Raw genomic sequence first — 19,808 nt, forward strand, 5'->3', positions numbered from 1 at the left:
ATTAGGCTTTCGATTCAAATCCTTATTCTGCTACTAATTGTGGTTGTAGAAGTCTAAACTTTAGCTTTCCAGTTTGTTGAATGAAAGGCATTTAAAGCATAAAGCCTTTTTTTCTTGTGAAAATTTTATAACTAAGAATAATTTTTTTTAATTTAGCTAATTAAAATCCTTCTGGATGCAATTTAATGTTAGAATTTCCTTTTCTATGTTAGGAAAGGTAAAGAAATCTTCATTATCTTTTGTCTAATAAATGTTCATGAAACTAAATCTATTACTATAAATCATGTATTCAAAGAATACTTATTGATCAAAGAAAGTGTCCATGATGAATGTTAAGGAAAATATAAAATTATGATCCCAATTTTATTAAAGAAAGTCTAGTAGGAAATAGATTAAAACGTTAGAATGGTTATCTCTGAGAACTGGGATTTGAAGTGGCTTTATTTTCTCCTTTATACTTAAAAAATAATCCCAATTTTCTATAATGATGTATCTTTTATATATATTTTATCAATTTTATAATTTAACAAAATGGTAAAATAGGAAGCTTCATGTATTAGAACGTTGTAACTAAATGAAACTTTTATGATACCATCTTTTAAATTTTTCCTCACAGATTTTAATTTTCAGTGTTTGCATTTATTTCAGCCCTCTAGGTCCTCTTCATGTTTTTCATTTATACAGAGCTTAGAACATAATTCTCTATTAAGGTCTGCTTCTGTGATGTGTATAATTTCAGGATTGTCTGTTCTTGCACATACATTCTAAATCAAAGAACTTGAGATTTGAACAGTTTACTTGTCAGTACTATTATATACCAGCAGTTTTTGGTGATTGAGAGACCTACCAGTTATAGATTTCCAATAATATTAATAGTAATTAATGAAATTAAGCTATATTATAGTAATGATTATTTAATTATATAATAACAATGGCTAAAATTAATTCTTTCAAAGAAGCTGGGTCATTAAATTCTTGAATTATCTCATTTAGTCCTTAGAACGACCCTCTGAAGGATAGGTAACATCGTAACTCATCTATTTTACAGTTCAGAAAACAGGCTAAAAGTAACTTGTTCAGTGCTACCTGTATAGCAAGCACTATAACTGGCATTCAAGCAGTACTCATTTGGTAATGAAACTGCCTCTCCCTTCCCTATGGTAGATTTATCTGTCCTGGTTGTTGTGTGAGATTTGCTGGGATAATTTATATTTAAAACATTTAGCACTGCATTTGGTACCTAATAGGTGGTTACATGGACGTGGGACTTTCTGTTTTGTTTTTGTTTTGTCCTAATAGGAAGAGCAGTTACTTTGTATTAGGTGGTCAGATAAGGAATTGTTCTTTAAAATGTCTTTATTGATATGAAATTCACATGAATTAACCATTTTAAAGTGAGCAGTTCACAGTATTAGGCAACCGCTCTCCCTGTATCTAGCTCAAAAATATTTTTACCACCCCCAGAGGAAACCTTGTACTCATTAAACTGTTGTTCCCTACCTCTCCCTAGCTGCTGGTAACCACCAGTCTATATTCTTTCTCTATGGATTTGTCCTTCTGGTTACTTTGCATAAGTGGAAGCATACAACATGTGACCTTCTGTGTCTGACCTTCTTTCACTTAGTGTGTTTTCAAGATATATCCACCTTGTAGCGTCTATTAGTACTTATTAATTCTCTTTTATGGGTGAATACTATTCCGTTGTATGGATACCACAGTGTATTTTGTCCATTCATATATTTAAAAAAATTTTGTTGATTTATTTATTTTTGGCTGGGCTGGGTCTTCGTTGCTGAGCAGACTTTTCTCTAGTTGTGGCGAATAAGGGCTACTCTAGTCACAGTACACGGGCTTCTCATGTCAGTGGCTTCTCCTGTTGCAGAGCATGGGCTCTAGTGCAGGTGGACTTCAGCAGTTGCAGCAAGTAGGCTCAGTAGTTGCAGCTTCTGGGCTCTAGAGCACAGACTCAAAATAGTTGTGGTCTGTGGGCTTAGTTCCTCTGTGGCATGTGAGATCTTCCGGGATCAGGGATTGAAGCCTTGTCTCCTCCTGCATTGGCAGGTGGATTCTTTAGCACTGAGTCATCAGGGAAGTCCTGTCCATTTATTTTCTGATGGACATGCAGGTTGTTTCTACCTTTTATCTCTTGTGAGTAGTGCTGCTAGTCACATGCTATGAATATGCACATACATGTATTTGTTTGAGTACCAGCTTTCTACAGGGTATAGAAGTAGGTTTGTTTTTTTTTTTTTTGAAAGTAGCCTTTAGAGGTTCTTTAAAATTCTATAAAAATATTGACAAAAAAGAAAGTGAAAAAGCAATATGTTAAAAGTACTATTGTACATGTTTATGTCTTTATTATCTTGCATGGAGCCTTATAAATATTAGATGTTTGGTAAATGTTGAAAATGAACTATTGGTTTTGAGACTGCTTTCTAATTCTGATTTAGCTGTCAGCTATCTGATTTGGGGCAAATTCTTAACCTTTGGCCCTATATAGATGAAGTTTAGGTATCTATGACCTATGTAGATACAGTTTCTATATCTATAAAATAAGAAAGTAGACTAAATAAACTCTAAAAATCAGATTATTAAGTTCTATAAAAGTCTATACCTTTAAAAAAAAATATGAAGTGTTTTGGTACTGCATCTTTATTTCACACTCTGGAAGATCAGGTACTTCCCAGCCCTTGGCTATCATATACAGTTTCCTTCTTGTTAAATTTGCCTCTGGGGAGGGATCAAGATCATCCATATGATCAAGAAAGTTGAGATCAGCATTTTAGTCTTTAAGCTCTTGAAAAGTTTCTTCAGGAAAGATTCATCTTTTGTTTTTTTCCTCCTTTCATTTCACAAGAAAATCTCAGTCATAAAACTCCTAGTGTAGAGATTGAAAACTCAGATGCCTACAGGACTTGATGTAATGTAAAACAGTGAAATTGGCTGGGTGGTACTTTGAGTAACTGGAAGTCACACTAAAAGTTTTCCTTGTGGGAATAAATACTTAATGTTGCCAGGTCTTGTGATTTGTCAAGAGAAGCCAGAAATCTGGATTATGTAAAATCCCATTATTAAGTGTTGACTACTAATTCAGAATGTTTTAGAACACTGCAGGTCAGACAGAACACTTTTGCCCTCCAGATATGTGCTGTAGAAAGTGCAAGACCTGCAGAAAGAAAAGATGTGCATTTCGAAGTAAAATTAGTAATTTTAAAATGGTCATGAATATTCACTTGATTGCCTTTGGAATGAAAAAAATAATGCTCGGGGAATGTCTCATATCCATAACAACTTCCTCATTGCATACCCATTTGAGGGCAGAAATTATGACTTTTATTTGTGTTATGAGCTCCAATTAGTATCTCCATAACTCAGTGGTTCCTGGTAATCCCTCAATGAATACATGTAATTTTAGCAGCTGTGGCTCCCTTTATAACAAAGTTTGTAGACTTAGGGTAGAGATAGCCGTAGATTATAACCAGTTCACAGGTAAACTTCTGGCACATTTTAGGTTGGGAGATTTTAGGTTGAGGAAACAGCTGTAGTACTGTGGTGTTAGTGTGTGTTTAGCTCTTGTTTACCCTCACATCTGTATTTTTAGCTTTACTAGGATGATAGTAATTATTTCTGTATTTTTACTTTGTTTCGCTTCCCTAAAAAATGAACTGATTTGAATAAGTAGTACTTCCTTGTTTTTATTTTTGTTTTTTTTAAAGGCGCTGGCCACATCATTAGGTATTTTGCCTTGTGTCGTTTGTATGAAGTTTGAATTCTGTTTCATACTTCTGTTCATTTTCCATCCATTTAACAAACACTGTATTGACCTTATCAAGGATGCCAAGGTCCTGCAAGAGCTGCCCTCTACCATCCCTACCTTATCTCATCTAGGAAGCACGTTCTCTTGATTACTTTGCTTTTGCCACACTGTGCACCTTTTGGTTACTCAAACAAGCCATGTCTTTTCCTGCCTGTGGACTTCTGTACATGTTGTTTCCTCAGATGATTTTACTTCTTTTTCTGCTCTTTTTTGAGTTGCTGATTCACTTATACCCAGGAACCTTTCAAAGAGGCCTTCCCTGACTATCTTCTCTTACAGTAGTTTCCACTTTGTTCTTTATTACAGAGTCTTATTTGACTTCTTCATAGCATTCGTCCTGCTTTGAATTGTTAAAAATGATTTCTTGTTTTCCTGTTTCTCTCATTACAGAACAATTCCTTACAGACAGGGACCTTTTTGTCTTATCTAATTTTTGTATCCTTGGCCCACAGTAAATTACTTCTGGTTGAGTTAATTATTTGTCAGCATAATAATCATTGTATGCCTACATTATGCTGGACAGTTTGTTTTAGGTGTGTTGTATACATTATTGACTGCAAGGAGATGCAACCAGTCCATTCTGAAGGAGATCAGCCCTGGGATTTCTTTGGAAGGAATGATGCTAAAGCTGAAACTCCAGTACTTTGGCCACCTCATGCGAAGAGTTGACTCATTGGAAAAGACTCTGATGCTGGGAGGGATTGAGGGCAGGAGGAGAAGGGGATGACAGAGGATGAGATGGCTGGATGGCATCACTGACTCGATGGACGTGAGTCTGAGTGAACTCCGGGAGTTGGTGATAGACAGGGAGGCCTGGCGTGCTGCGGTTCATGGGGTCGCAAAGAGTCGGACACGACTGAGCGACTGAACTAAACTGAACTGATACATTATTGCTAGTGCTCACAACTCTGCAAGATAAATAGATGTCATATTATAAGCTTACTGTCATATTGTAAATGAGGCAGTCAAGGCTTACTATGATGAGTAACTTGCCTAAAGTCAGAAAGTAGATAGAGCTGTAATGAAAGCCCAGTTCTCACTACCTTTGCTCTTTCATTATGACATGCTACTTACCTCTTATTTATTGTAAACGATATTGGTATCCTGACACAAGGATCATACTGCTTTTATACATCTCTGTGTAACCTTGTGGTTTTCTCCTTCCTCCCTACCCCACTTCATGCAAAAATGATTACAATAATATTGGAAATACCTAATAACCATAGTGTCTGTTGATACTGACTTTCTGATCAAAGTCAAATGAAAATTCATGTATTTTTAATAGTAATACTGACAACCTCTAGTATTAGAAGTTTCGTATATTGAGTTTTAATCCCTAATTCCTGTATGTAATTGGCCCTTTAAACATTAATAGATATAGAGGTATTTCTTACATGCCTCTTAAGCATTTACTTCTAGAGCACAGCCACTGCTGCTGCTAAGTCGCTTCAGTCGTGTCCAACCCTATGCGACCCCATAGACAGCAGCCCACCAGGCTCCTCTCTCTCTGGGATTCTCCAGGCAAGAATACTGGAGTGAACTGCCATTTCTTTCTCCATACAGCCACTGCCTAAAAGAAATAATTGAATTATCTTTGAGCACTTTGAAGTGCTCCCTTCAAAGTCCGTCAGCTTTTTATCTCTCTCTCTTTTTTTTTTTTTTAATAGTGAAAACTTTTATATTTGGAATTAACCAGCCGGACTCAGTTTAAATGATCTCAGTTTTGTTGGCAACACCCAAAGCATCATATTCAGGAGCCATTCAAACATAGGCCTTCTTCTCTCCATCAATCTTAATCAAGGTGTTGACCTTAGCTACAACAGTGTCATAGAGCTTCTTCACAGCCTGTTTAGTTTGGTGCTTTTTGGCCTTGACATCCAAGATGAGTACCACTGTGTTATCTTCTGTTTTCTTCATAGCTGACTCAACGAGGAGGGGGAATTTGATGATAGCCTAGTGGTCAAGTTTGTTTCTCCTAGGGTCGCTCTTCTGAGGATATTTGGGGTGCCTCCTGAGCCCACAGTGTTTTGGGTTGCTGGAAGGTGGGTGACATCTGGATCTTTGTATGTGTGTGTGGCTGTGGATCACCCCACTCCAGTACTCTTGCTTGGAAAATCCCATGGATGGAGGAGCCTGGTAGGCTGCAGTAAGAGTCGGACACAACTGAGCGACTTCACTTTCACTTTTCACTTTCATGCATTGGAGAAGGAAATGGCAACCCACTCCAGAGCAGTGGCTCTGGATGCCTTTCACTATTGCTTTCTTTGCCTTCAAAGCATTTGCCTTGGCTGCTGCTGCTGCTAAGTCGCTTCAGTTGTGTCCGACTCTCTGCGACCCCATAGATGGCAGCCCACCAGGCTCCCCCATCCCTGGGATTCTCCAGGCAAGAACACTGGAGTAGGTTGCCATTTCCTTCTCCAGTGCATGAAAGTGAAAAGTGAAAGTGAAGTCGCTCAGTCGTGTCCGACTCTTTAGTGACCCCATGCACTGCAGCCTACCAGGCCCCTACATCCATGGGATTTTCCAGGCAAGAGTACTAGAGTGGGTTGCCATTTGGCAGGGAGGGGCAAAGGCTTCCTTATTCACTTTTGGTGCCATCTTCATGAAAAAGCAACTTTTTGCTTCTTTATCTCAAAAATTTGTTTGGGTCTTCTTATTTTTCTATTTTCTTTTTCTTTCAGGTTAGTAGAAGAAATGCTAAGGCACCCTCAAATCTCCAGGTCTTGACTCTGGGACGTACTACTTTGCTTTAATAGTTTTCAACTCTTGTTTTTCATTATTTACTATTACATTTTTTTCTTCATGGTCTTCCCTAGTAGCTCAGCTGGTAAAGAATCCACTTGCAATGAGGAGGCCCTGGTTTGATTCCTGAGTAGGAAGAGGCCCTGGAGAAGGGATAGGCTACCCACTCCAATATTCATGGGCTTCCCTGGTGACTGAGATGGTAAAGAATCGCCTGCAATGTGGGAGACCTGGGTTTGATCCCTGGGTTGGGAAGGTCCTCTGGAGGAGGGCATGGCAATCTCTTGTTTTTCATTATTTTTAATTATGTTTTTTGTTTCTTCATAGTAGTAGTTGTCAAACTGTTTAACTACAATTTCTCTGGAATTGCTGTGGCATGTGATAATACAATTCTAAAAGAAATTATATTTGAAAAGAAAGTTAGAAAGCAAGCTCCTTATAGTAGTATAATTCTATAACAATGCCCCAGAAAACTGTTTTATTATATTCACTGAAACACTAATTTCAACTTTACCATCTGATTGTCCCATAACCCGCTATCAGCACGCAAGCGTTCTTTTGGAAATTCAGTTGTGACTTCGCAGTTGTCAGATATGGTGGTTGTGTCTTAATTAAATCTCTTCTGTATGTTTTCTCTTGGATCTTCAAACTTTTCCTTGTTACTGGCTGTTTTCCTTATACTGTCAAGCCTACATATTTCTTCTTCCAACCAATAAAATAACATAAACCCATTATTTGGCCCTGTCTCCTTAAGTATTCTTTTTTTCTCCTTGCAAGGACTTTGTGAAATAGTAGTCTACATTTCTGCTTACACTGCATTTATTTCCTCACTTCCATTTGGTCGTCAACTCTTTTCCTTCTGGCTTCTGTCCCCATCACTCCCTTGATACTTCCTTGGTAAAGGTATCAAGAAATATCTTTTGTCACATCAAATAAATACATTTTTTCCAGTTTTTTGTATTCGAACTAAATGAGGCATTTTCAGTTTGGGGCATCCAGTTCCAAGACTGTTCTTTTTGACACTTTCTCCAAGCTATCCTCTGACTCTTCCTCTAGTTTTTTTCCTAGCTTTTTTTCCCCTCACTCTGACCCTTCTGCCTCTTCATTCATTATATGGTTTGTCAGCATTCTTATGTATTTCCACAGCTTCTGTTTTCTTGTTCATTCATCAAATAAATGCCTGTTTGTGCCAGGCACTGTGCTATTGCTGAGAAGACAGTATGAATGAAATGGTCATGTCCACTGTCCTCATGACACGATGTAGTTCAATAAGAAGTACACAGAGGTAAACTGGTAATTGTGAAACAGTGGGTGGTAAGTGTTCTGGTAGAGGAAATACAGAGAAAGGATATGTAACTAAGACTAGAGTGGTTAGGAAAAGCTTTTGGGGAAGAAATAACAGTAAAAAGGGGCTGTGGGAAAGTCAGTATTTCAGGGAGAAACAATAACATTTGCAAAGAAATAAAATAAGGGAGTGCATGGCTAAAGTATTGAAAGTCATTGTATCTTGAGAATGTGGAGGGAAAGAGAATGGAGGAGGGATAATGGTGCATGGTCATAAATTAGGCACTCATATAAATATTCATTCAACAAGTATTGGTGCTGTTCTTTAATAATTACAGTGTCACATAATTATACATTTTAATAGCCTAGTTTTCACTCTGCTATGAACAATCACAGCTAGGTTTTAGAAGATATCTGACTCTGATCATTGCTTATTGCTATAGACTGGTCTTATGATAGGTTTGTGCTGCCTATTTTACTAGATCTGACTTGAAAGTCTATGTTATTGATTATTCAAGATCTTGTCCTGCTATCTATTTATGGCTTCTCAGGGTCTTAGTTGCTGTGTGCAGGCCTTCTCTAGTTGCAGTGAGTGGGGGCTATTCTCTAGTTGTGCTTGGGCTTCTCATTGCAGTGGCTTCTCTTGTGGAGCATGGGCTCTAGGGTGCTTGGACCTCAGTAGTTGTGGTGCACGGGCTGAGTTGCCCCATGGGATGTGGAATCTTCCCGACCAGGAATTGAACCATGTCCCCTGCATTGGCAGGTGGATTCTTAACCACTGGACCACCAGGGAAGTCTAGATATTCAGTTTTTTGGGGGGCATAGCCTACTGTGTCTTTATTTTCTTTTACATATTCCTTTTTGCATAGAATACAAAGAGTACGTTTGTATGGGTCTTTATGTACAGAGTATTTTTGTAATTTTACAAGATTCTCATTTTTTTAACCTTGAAGGACTTAACCCAGTATTTTTTACATGTGGTGCATTATAGTATTTATCAGATATTTAACTGAATAACCTAAAAAAGTTCTTTAAATCCCTGGTGGTTCAGCTGGTAAACAATCTGCCTGCAATGCAGGAGACCTGGGTTTGATCCCTGGATTGGGAAGATCCTCTGGAGAAGGGAAAGGCTACCTAGTCCAGTATTCTGGCCTGGAGAATTCCATGGACTGTATAGTCCATGGGGTCGCAAAGAGTCGGACACGACTGAGCGACTGTCACTTTCACTTGACTGTCGCAAGTAGAACGTGATGATACTCTGAGTTCTTTCTGAGTAAACATACTCAGTTCAGTCGCTCAGTTGTGTCTGACTCTTTGCGACCCCATGAATCACAGCACGCCAGGCCTCCCTGTCCATCACCAATTCCTGGAGTTTACTCAAACTCATGTCCATCGAGTCGGTGATGCCATCCAGCCATCTCATCCTCTGTCGTCCCCTTCTCCTCCTGTCCCCAATCCCTCCCAGCATCAGAGTCTTTTCCAATGAGTCAACTCTTCGCATGAGGTGGCCAAAGTACTGGAGTTTCAGCTTCAGCATTAGTCCTTCCAATGAACACCCAAGACTGATCTCCTTTAGGATGGACTGGTTGGATCTCCTTGCAGTCCAAGGGACTCTCAAAGAGTCTTCTCCAACACCACAGTTCAAAAGCATCAATTCCTCGGTGCTCAGCTTTCTTCACAGACCAACTTTCACATCCATACATGACTACTGGAAAAACCATAGCCTTGACTAGACAAACCTTTGTTGGCAAAGTAATGTCTCTGCTTTTGAATATGCTATCTAGGTTGCTCATAACTTTCCTTCCCAAGGAGTAAGCGTCTTTTACTTTCATGGCTGCAGTCACCATCTGCAGTGATTTGGGAGCCCCAAAAAATAGTCAGCCACTGTTTTCACTGTTTCCCTATTTCCCATGAAGTGATGGGACTAGATGCCATGATCTTCGTTTTCTGAGTGTTGAGCTTTAAGCCAACTTTTTCACTCCCCTCTTTCACTTTCATCAAGAGGCTTTTTAGTTTCTCTTCACTTTCTGCCATAAGAGTGGTGTCATCTGCATATCTGAGGTTATTGATATTCCTCCCGGCAATCTTGATTCCAGCTTGTGCTTCTTCCAGCCCAGTGTTTTTCATGATGTACTCTGCATATAAGTTAAATAAGGAGGGTGACAATATACAGCCTTGATGTACTCCTATTCCTATTTGAAACCAGTCTGTCATGGGTTAAAATTACAATGACTTCTGTGTTTAGCCAAGATGAGGCTAAACACAGGGACCTGATTTACTTACCCTCTTTTCTGAAGCAACTAAAAAGCCAGATAAATATATGAGACAATGGTTCTCTTCACATTTAACATCAGGCAGTGAAGGAAAGTGATCCTTGAAGGAAAAAAAAAAAAACAACAAGAAGAGCCCTGCAAGTTCTTTACTCCCTGGAGAAAGTTCCAGGCTTTGGTGTGAAAGGGGAAGTACAAGTAAAGTCCAGTAGTCTCTGAGTTGAGGAGGTAGAACTAGGAGTCTGGGAAAGCCAAGGTAGCTAGAGTTCTCAGGGGCAGAATATTAGAAAGGAGGGAGATGGAGCCAGAGGATTTTAGAGATCTGCAGAGGATGTCCTTTGACTATTCAGCTAAGTAGTGATCATTACATGCAGGTGGAAAACCACCCACGACTGAGGAAAGAACTGCTTAAAAGGATGAAAGGAAACAGTGCTCAGATCTCACTAAGGGCTGGATATGATGCGTGTTTGCAGCAGCAAAAGTAGAATACTTTCTTTAGGTTTTATTTATTTATTCATGGCTGCACTGGGTCTTCATTGCTGCATGAGGGTTTTTTCCCAGTTGCAGCAGGCAGGGCCTTCTCTGTAGTTGTGGTACACGGGTACTTCTCATTGCAGTGGCTTCTCTTGCTGCAGATCATGGGCTCTAGGTGCATGAGCTGCATTAATTGCAGCGTGAAGGCTCAGTAGTTGCTGTGCAAGGGCTTAGTTGTCCCTCGGCGTTTGGAATCTTTCCTGATCAATCTTTCCTGATTGAACCCGTGTCTCCAGCATTGGCAGGTGGATTCTTAACCAACAAGAGGAGCAGGGAATCCGTAGAATACTGTTTTACACATGAGTAGTGTTAAGAAGGATCTTGCCTCGGTAGTAATACTGGACCAAACATGCTCTGGTCACGGCTAACAAAGCTTTAAGAGCAAGAACTAAAAGGATCAAACTGTTCGCTAGTAACTTAACCATAATCCAAAGTAAAGCTCAAGAATATTTATAGGAATATGAAAATATAAGGACACAAAGTGAAATTATCAATGTTTGGCATCAAGTCAAAAATCATTACCATGGTTCTAAAAGTTTGTTTTATTTTTAGCAAAAACTACCGGTCATGGAAAGAGGCAGAAAATTACAAAATGTAACAAGAAATATCAATAAATTGAAACTGCTTTTAAAATAACTTGTGGCTTTTTTAGCCTGTGCCCATTGGTGTTACCAGATTATTGGCCTCCCCAATACTCAGTCTGGTATGTATGAGGCAAAAAGAAAATTTGTGGGTCCCACCATCCCTGGCTGGCCTACTTTCGTTTTATCTCACCTTTCAATCTTCTTAGTTTTTTTTTTTTTCTTTTAAATGTATGTAGTGTTCAAGATTTTTAGCTGAACTTTTTGGAGGAAATAGTGAAAAGTGTGTCTACTCCATCTTTCTGAAAATGGATGCCTCCAAGATATTTATTTCTGGAGTATAAACAAATGTTCTTTGATGAATCATTTGAATATTAATGTGAAAAACAATGAACTTTGAGTTCAATAATATAATAAAACCAATTCCAGATGGATCATAGACATAAATATGGCAGATAAAGCACAAAGACTTCCAGAAGAAAACAGAATATCTTCATGTTCTTGGGGTATGCAAATATTTCTTAAACAGTATGTAAAAATCACTAATCATAAATGAAAAGATTCATATATTGAACTTGATTAAAATTAAGAACTCTTGTTTATTAAAGGTAACTTTATGGAGTTGGAAAGGCAAACCATATGTGGAAGAAGATATTTACAGTATGTACATTAACATAGGATTTGCATCTAGAATATAGAATGAACTCCTACAAATTAATATTTTTTAAAAAATAGCAACCAAATATAAAAACGGGTAAAAGACTTGAAGAACCATACCTTGTGACTCAGCGATTTCAACCTATATATATATCCAATGGAAGTATATATATGCACATACAAAAATGTTTATGGCATTATTTTTGTAAAATGTAAAAACTGTAAACATTAATTATTTAACAGCAGAATGGATTTAATTATTGATGATTCCGTGCAGTTTACCTCACTGGATTATAAATGTTTGAAAACAGATACAGGTCACTTTAGTGTCTACACTTACATACACAAAATAAATTAGTGGTGATATATTTTTCTTCTTTTAGAAAATAAACTCCTGAGGTACCTTGTAATCCAAAGTCCTTGCAATTAGAAATAACATTGAATTTAAGAACTCTATTTTATTTATTTTATTATTGTGCCTAGCACATAATGGACGTTAAGTAATGTGCTTTATGAATGAATGAGCAGATTATCATTTATTAACTGTCTTTTCAAGTTCAAAACCAAATATGCATAAAATAATGCTCTTTATTTCATTTTCATTGATTATTATATACATTGATAAGTACATGGTTATTTTAGTTTATTAAATATATGGCTATTTAAGATGGTTAACTGTTAAGCAGTGGAACAGGTTTCTATTTAGTGTTGGTTTTGGAAATAGTAAGCTAAATTGCAAGTGTGTATACATATTACATGCACTATGTTTAGTCACTCAGTCGTGTCTGACTCTTTTGGTTGAGATGCTTTTACTGCTTATATTCCAGAAATGAACTTATTTTGCTTCCCTGGTAGCTCAGTTGGTGAAGAATCCGCCTGCAGTACAGGAGACCCCGGTTCAGTTCCTGGGTTGGGAAGATCCCCTGGAGAAAGAATAGGCTACCTACTCCAGTATTCTGGTCTGGAGAAGTCCATGGACTGTATAGTCCATGGGGTCGCAAAGAGTCGGACAAAAGAGTGTGAGCAACTTTCACACACAGTTAATGTGAGTTTAGTAAGGACAGAAAATTACGGAACACTGGAGCCTCCTCTTTTTAGCAAGGAAGCCATCACCAGAATTTAAACTTGAGTGAAAGGTCCGTGACACAGATTGTCTGTTTTGTAGCTGGTGTATCTCCAGGAACCAAGAGAGTGCTTGGCTTACATTAGGCATTTAGTAGATATTTGTTGAGTGAATGAATAAATGAATGAGAATATTTATTCAACTGTGCTTCATTCTGTAGCAGATACAGTGTTGTCACTGCTGATATGTCATTTATTACTTCTTTATTATATATTAGCAATGTTTCTGAAATAATATGAAAATTAGAAATTTTCATGAGGTTTATTTCATAACTAAAAATTATTACCCAGTAGCTTTCTTTAGTGTTTTGATAACCTCATCAGCAAACATTGAACTCCCATTGTGAGTATAGTACCAGTAAACTTATAGTCATTCAAAGAAGACATATCATAGTTTCTGCCCTTGAAGAGTTTTCAAGTAGTTGGAGAGAGAGAAAATAGGCATAAGGATGATCTATAACAATATGAGGGTGCCAGGTTTACAGTACACATGAGAAATAAATTTTATATTCAATGAAAAGTTTGATACTAAGTTTATGTACATTATTCAACTTTTTAAAAATATGTATAGGAAAATAGGGAAAGAAAACATAAATATATTATGTTTTGAACGGTGAGATCATGAGCAAATTTACTTTTCTTTCGTCAGTTCAGTTCAGTCGCTCAGTCGTGTCCGACTCTGCGACCCCATGAATCGCAGCACGCCAGGCCTCCCTGTCCATCACCAACTCCCGGAGTTCACTCAGACTCACATCCATCGAGTCAGTGATGCCATCCAGCCATCTCATCCTCTGTCGTCCCCTTCTCCTCCTGCCCCCAATCCCTCCCAGCATCAGAGTCTTTTCCAATGAGTCAACTCTCCGCGTGAGGTGGCCAAAGTACTGGAGTTTCAGCTTTAGCATCATTCCTTCCAAAGAAATCCCAGGGCTGATCTCCTTCAGAATGGACTGGTTGCATTTCCTTGCAGTCCAAGGGACTCTCAAGAGTCTTCTCCAACACCATAGTTCGAAAGCATCAATTCTTTGGCACTCAGCCTTCTTCACAGTCCAACTCTCACATCCATACATGACTGTTGGGAAAACCATAGCCTTGACTAGACAGACCTTAGTTGGCAGAGTAATGTCTCTGCTTTTGAATATACTATCTAGGTTGGTCATAACTTTTCTTCCAAGGAGTAAGCGTCTTTTAATTTCATGGCTGCAGTCACCATCTGCAGTGATTTTGGAGCCCCCAAAAATAAAGTCTGACACTGTTTCCACTGTTTCCCCATCTATTTCCCATGAAGTGATGGGACCGGATGCCATGATCTTCGTTTTCTGAATGTTGAGCTTTAGGCCAACTTTTTCACTCTCCACTTTCACTTTCATCAAGAGGCTCTTTAGTTCCTCTTCACTTTCTGCCATAAGGGTGGTGTCATCTGCATATCTGAGGTGATTGATATTTCTCCCGGCAGTCTTGATTCCAGCTTGTTTCTTCCAGTCCAGCGTTTCTCATGATGTACTCTGCATATAAGTTAAATAAGCAGGGTGACAATACACAGCCTTGATGTACTCCTTTTCCTATTTGGAACCAGTCTGTTGTTCCATGTCCCATTCTAACTGCTGTTTCCTGACCTGCATACAGATTTCTCAAGAGGCAGGTCAGGTGGTCTGGTATTCCCATCTCTTTCAGAATTTCCACAGTTTATTGTGATCCACACAGTCAAAGGCTTTGGCATAGTCAATAAAGCAGAAATAGATGTTTTTCTGGAACTCTCTTGCCTTTTCCATGATCCAGCGGATGTTGGCAATTTGATCTCTGGTTCCTCTGCCTTTTCTAAAACCAGCTTGAACATCAGGAAATTCACGGTTCACGTATTGCTAAAGCCTGGCTTGGAGAATTTTGAGCATTACTTTGCTAGCATGTGAGATTAGTGCAATTGTGCGGTAGTTTGAGCATTCTTTGGCATTGCCTTTCTTTGGAATTAGAATGAAAACTGACCTTTTCCAGTCCTGTGGCCACTGCTCAGTTTTCCAAATTTGCTGGCATATTGAGTGCAGCACTTTCACAGCATCATCTTTCAGGATTTGATACAGCTCAACTGGAATTCCATCACCTCCACTAGCTTTGTTCATAGTGATGCTTTCAAGGCCCACTTGACTTTACATTCCAGGATGTCTGGCTCTAGATTAGTGATCACAGCATCATGATTATCTGGGTCGTGAAGATCTTTTTTGTACAGTTCTTCCATGTATTCTTGCCACCTCTTCTTAATATCTTCTGCTTCTGTTAGGTCCATACCGTTTCTGTCCTTTATTGAGCCCATCTTTGCATGAAATGTTCCCTTGGTATCTCTAATTTTCTTGAAGAGATGTCTAGTCTTTCCCATTCTGTTCTTTTCCTCTATTTTTTTGCACTGATCGCTGAAGAAGGCTTTCTTATCTCCTTGCTGTTCTCTGGAACTCTGCCTTCAGATGCTTATATCTTTCCTTTTCTCCTTTGCTTTTCTCTTCTCTTCTTTTCACAGCTATTTGTAAGGCCTCCCCAGACAGCCATTTTGCTTTTTTGCATTTCTTTTCCACGGGGGTGGTCATGATCCCTGTCTCCTGTACAGTGTCATGAACCTCCTTCCATAGTTCATCAGGCACTCTTATCTATCAGATGTAGGCCCTTAAATCTATTTCTCACTTCCACTGTATAATCATAAGGGATTTGATTTAGGTCATACCTGAATGGTCTAGCAATGTTCCCTACTTTCTTCAATTTCAGTCTGAATTTGGTAATAAGGAGTTCATGATCTGAGCCATAGTCAGCTCCTGGTCTCGTTTTTGTTGACTGTATAGAGCTTCTCCATCTTTGGCTGCAAAGAATATAATCAAATCTGGTTTCGATGTTGACCATCTGGTGATGTCCATGTGTGGAGTCTTTTCTTGTGTTGTTGGAAGAGGGTGTTTGCTCTGACCAGTGCATTTTCTTGGCAAAACTCTATTAGTCTTTGCCCTGCTTCATTCTGCATTGTAAGACCAAATTTGCCTTTTACTCCAGGTGTTTCTTGACTTCCTACTTCTGCGTTCCAGTCCCCTATAATGAAAAGGACATCTTTTTTGGGGTGTTAGTTCTAAAAGGTCTTGTAGGTCTTCATAAAACCGTTCAACTTCAGCTTCTTCAGCGTTACTGGTTGGGGCATAGACTTGGATAACTGTGATATTGAATGGTTTGCCTTGGAGACGAACAGAGATCATTCTGTCGTTTTTGAGATTGCATCCAAGTACTGCATTTTGGACTCTTTTGTTGACCATGATGGCTACTCCATTTCTTCTTTTTTTCATACACATCTGTATTTTCAAAAGCAAGCAATAACTTTAAATTAAAAATTTTCTGCCCCAATTCTAGCACAAGATTTGTATTAAAGCGAAAAATAAAGCAGTCATGTACCCAGTATCATCAATTGTAGATCCCTCTCCTGTTTATACACTCACTAGGTACTCAGCCTCATCATTTAAAACTAAATTTGTTGACTTGCCAGTTTTACTCTTACTCCTAAACTCTGTATCATGGGACACTGTACCACCTTACATTAATTTTTGTGCCAGAATTTCTGTGTGCTGCCTGGAACTATTTCTGTCTCTCCCTCTCCAGTCATCCAGTTCAGTTAGTTCATCAGTTTCCTGAACATGTTTAAATTTGTGTTCTATTTGCCATTCTCACTGCCTTGGTTCAGGACCTCATTATTTCTTACTTAGAAGATTGTAAAAAACTTAGCTCTTCGCCACCTCTAGGATGTAGTCTTATTTTGCATATACCTGAGCAGGTGATCATTCTCAAATATGAATCTGAGCTTATCATGTCTTTTCTTGAAACACTCAAAAGCTCCCTGTGTGCTGAGGGATAAAGTCTTTATTGCTTAGAATGATTATACAGGGCCTTCAATGATCTTACCCCTGCATGTCTTCAGTAGGCTCATCTCTTGGTATTTTTCCATGTAACTCCTGTATTCTAATTTAACTGAATTACTTGAAAAACTGAAATAAGCAAAATGCAAACACTCTCCTTGTTTGGATTTTCTTTTACAGTTTCTCCTCCTTCTTCACAAATTTGTTTGTCAGATACCCAATTCATTGTTCAAGGTTGACCTCAGGTGTCGCATACCCCATGCACCCTTCTCTGACCTTTATAGACAGTGTTTAGGATTCCCTCTTCTCCAGTTGCATAACAGTCCATATTTCTATTAAAGCACATATTGTATTTTTTATTGAAGTGTAGTTGATTTATAGTGTTGTGCCAATCTGTGCTGTGTAGCGAAGTGACTCAGTCATGCACATATATACATTATTTTGTATATTCTTTTCCATTATGGTTGATTGCAGGATATTGAATATAGTAGGGAATGGCAGTCCTCTCGGGTATTCTTGCTTGGAGAATCCCATAGACAGAGAAGCCTTTAGGGCTACATTTCATGGGGTGGCAAAGAGTTGGACACGACTGAGTGACCAGCACTAATACTTGCTGAATATAGTTCGCTGTGCTATACTTTAGGGCCATGTTGTTTAGCCATTCTGAATATAATAGTTTTGCATCAACCAACCCCAAACTCCCTGTCCATTCCTCTCCCTCCCCCTAACTTGGGAAACACAAATCTGTTCTCTATAAGTCTGTTTCTCTTTTATAGATAGTTTCATTTGTTGCATGTTTTAGATTCCACATATAAGTGATACCGTATGGTATTTGACTTTCTCATTTTAACTTCACTTAGTATGATAATCTCTAGTTGCATTCATGTTGCTGCAAAGGGCATTATTCCATTCTTTTTTATTACTCAATAGTATTCCATTGTATATATGGACTACATCTTTTTTTATCCATTTGTCTGTTGGTGAACATTTAGGTTGTTTCCCTGTTTTGACTGTTGTGAATAGTGCTGCTCTGAAGATACGGATGCATCTGTCTTTTTGAATTACAGTTTTGTCCAAGGAGTAGAATTGCTAGATAATATGGTAATTCTGATTTTAGTTTTCTGAGACACCTCCATACTGTTTTCCATAGCCACTATACCAACTTACATTCCCACCAACAGTGTCAGAGGGTTCCCTTTTCTCCACAGTTTCTCCAACATTTGTTATTTGTAGACTGTTTAATGATGGCCACTATGACCAGTGTGAGGTTGTACCTCATTTTAGTTTCGATTTACACTTACGTAATAATTAGTGATGTTGAGCATCTTTTCATGTGCCTACTGCCATCTGTATGTCTTCTTTGGAGAAATGTCTGTTAATGTCTTCTGCCCATTTTTCAGTTGGGTTGTTTTTTGTTGTTAAGTTGTATGGGCTGTTTTTATATTTTGGAGGGTAAGCCCTTGTCTGTCACATCATTTACAAATATTTTCTCCCATTTGTAACATATTGCATTATTTTAAACTTGACTAATTTTATTTTCTTTCAACTGTGAATTTCTTGAGTGATTTCCTCTTATGTTGTGTCCTTAGTCCAGTACAGGAGCAAAATATGTGATGAATGCATGTTTAAATTAATTGTTCTGTCAGGTTGAAGGTGTTAGTAAAGCTGAGATAGCATAGCTAAAAATACTGAGCCAATGAGTGTGAAATATAAGGTGTCAAACAAGTTCGTTGGTCTTTCCTGGGCTTTTCACAGTTCTGATACTTTTGAAGATTACAAGTCACTTATTTGTGGAATATTCCTGATGATTGCATTCAAATTATGCATCTTTGGCACAAATACCACAGAAATAATGATATATTCTTTCTGCATCCTAGAGTGGCATACAATTTTGATTTGTATCATTTCTGATGATACTCACTTTGATCACTTGATCAAGATGGTATCTGTCAGACTTCTCTAAAGTTACCATATTTCTCCTTTGTAATCAGTAAATGTTTTGTGAAGTTGTACTTTGAAACTGTATAAATATCTCATTCCTCATCATACTTCTGGTTTATTCGTCACTGTTTTATGTCAGTATGGACTTCAATGTTTTCGTTCGATTTTAATCTGTTACGATTATTACCCTCCTTTCTGGCCATGCTGTATGGCTTACAGGATTAGTTCCCCAACCAGGAATTGAACCCAGGACATGGCAGTGAAAACACTGAGTACTAACCATTGGACTGCCAGGGAACTTCCATTGCTTATTTTCATGCTCATGTTGGTTAGTGAGAGCCTGGTCAAGATAGTTTCTGTATCCTTTTGACAGGTCTCCTTAATTCTTTGAGTACTTCCTTACTTTAGCAAAACTATATATATATATATATATATATATAAATCTTGTACTTTTCGTATCCAGGTCCTGATAACAACTTTTTCTCAAAGAAGCCCTAACTACTTTTCAGTAGAAAAGAATATTTAGAAACCAGGATTTGGATACTAGGTATGCTTATTTTCCATGAGTATGCTTTTGGGATCGTGCTTCTTACAGAATGTTTCAGAAGACAGAGCTTGGGAATATACGTATACTTATAGACCCTGATTGGAAAAGGTGATGGCACCCGACTCCAGTACTCTTGCCTGGAAAATCTCATGGACGGAGGGACCTGGTGGGCTGCTGTCCATGGTGTTGCTAGGAGTCGGACACGACTGAACGACTTCACTTTCACTTTTCACTTTCATGCATTGGAGAAGGAAATGGCAACCCATCCAGTGTTCTTGCCTTGGAGAATCCCAGGGATGGGGGAGCCTGGTGGGCTGCTGTCGAAGGGGTTGCACAGAATCGGACATGACTGAAGTGACTTAGCAGCAACAGCAGCAGCATAGACCCTGATGCTGGGAAAGATTGAAAGTGGGAGGAGAAGGGGATGACAGAGGATGAGAT

At 38.5% G+C, this 19,808-nt stretch overlaps 1 protein-coding gene and 1 pseudogene across 3 annotated transcripts in view; one reads left to right on the forward strand and one right to left on the reverse strand.

Moving 5' to 3' along the window:
* NFAT5 (nuclear factor of activated T-cells 5) overlaps nucleotides 1-19,808 on the forward strand; it is a 118,500-nt gene that overhangs the window by 29,469 nt on the left and 69,223 nt on the right. The window lies entirely within an intron of this gene.
* LOC102183721 lies at nucleotides 5,525-6,415 on the reverse strand (annotated as a pseudogene).

This window comes from Capra hircus, chromosome 18 (genome assembly GCF_001704415.2).
Source record: "Capra hircus breed San Clemente chromosome 18, ASM170441v1, whole genome shotgun sequence".
NCBI lineage: Eukaryota > Metazoa > Chordata > Mammalia > Artiodactyla > Bovidae > Capra > Capra hircus.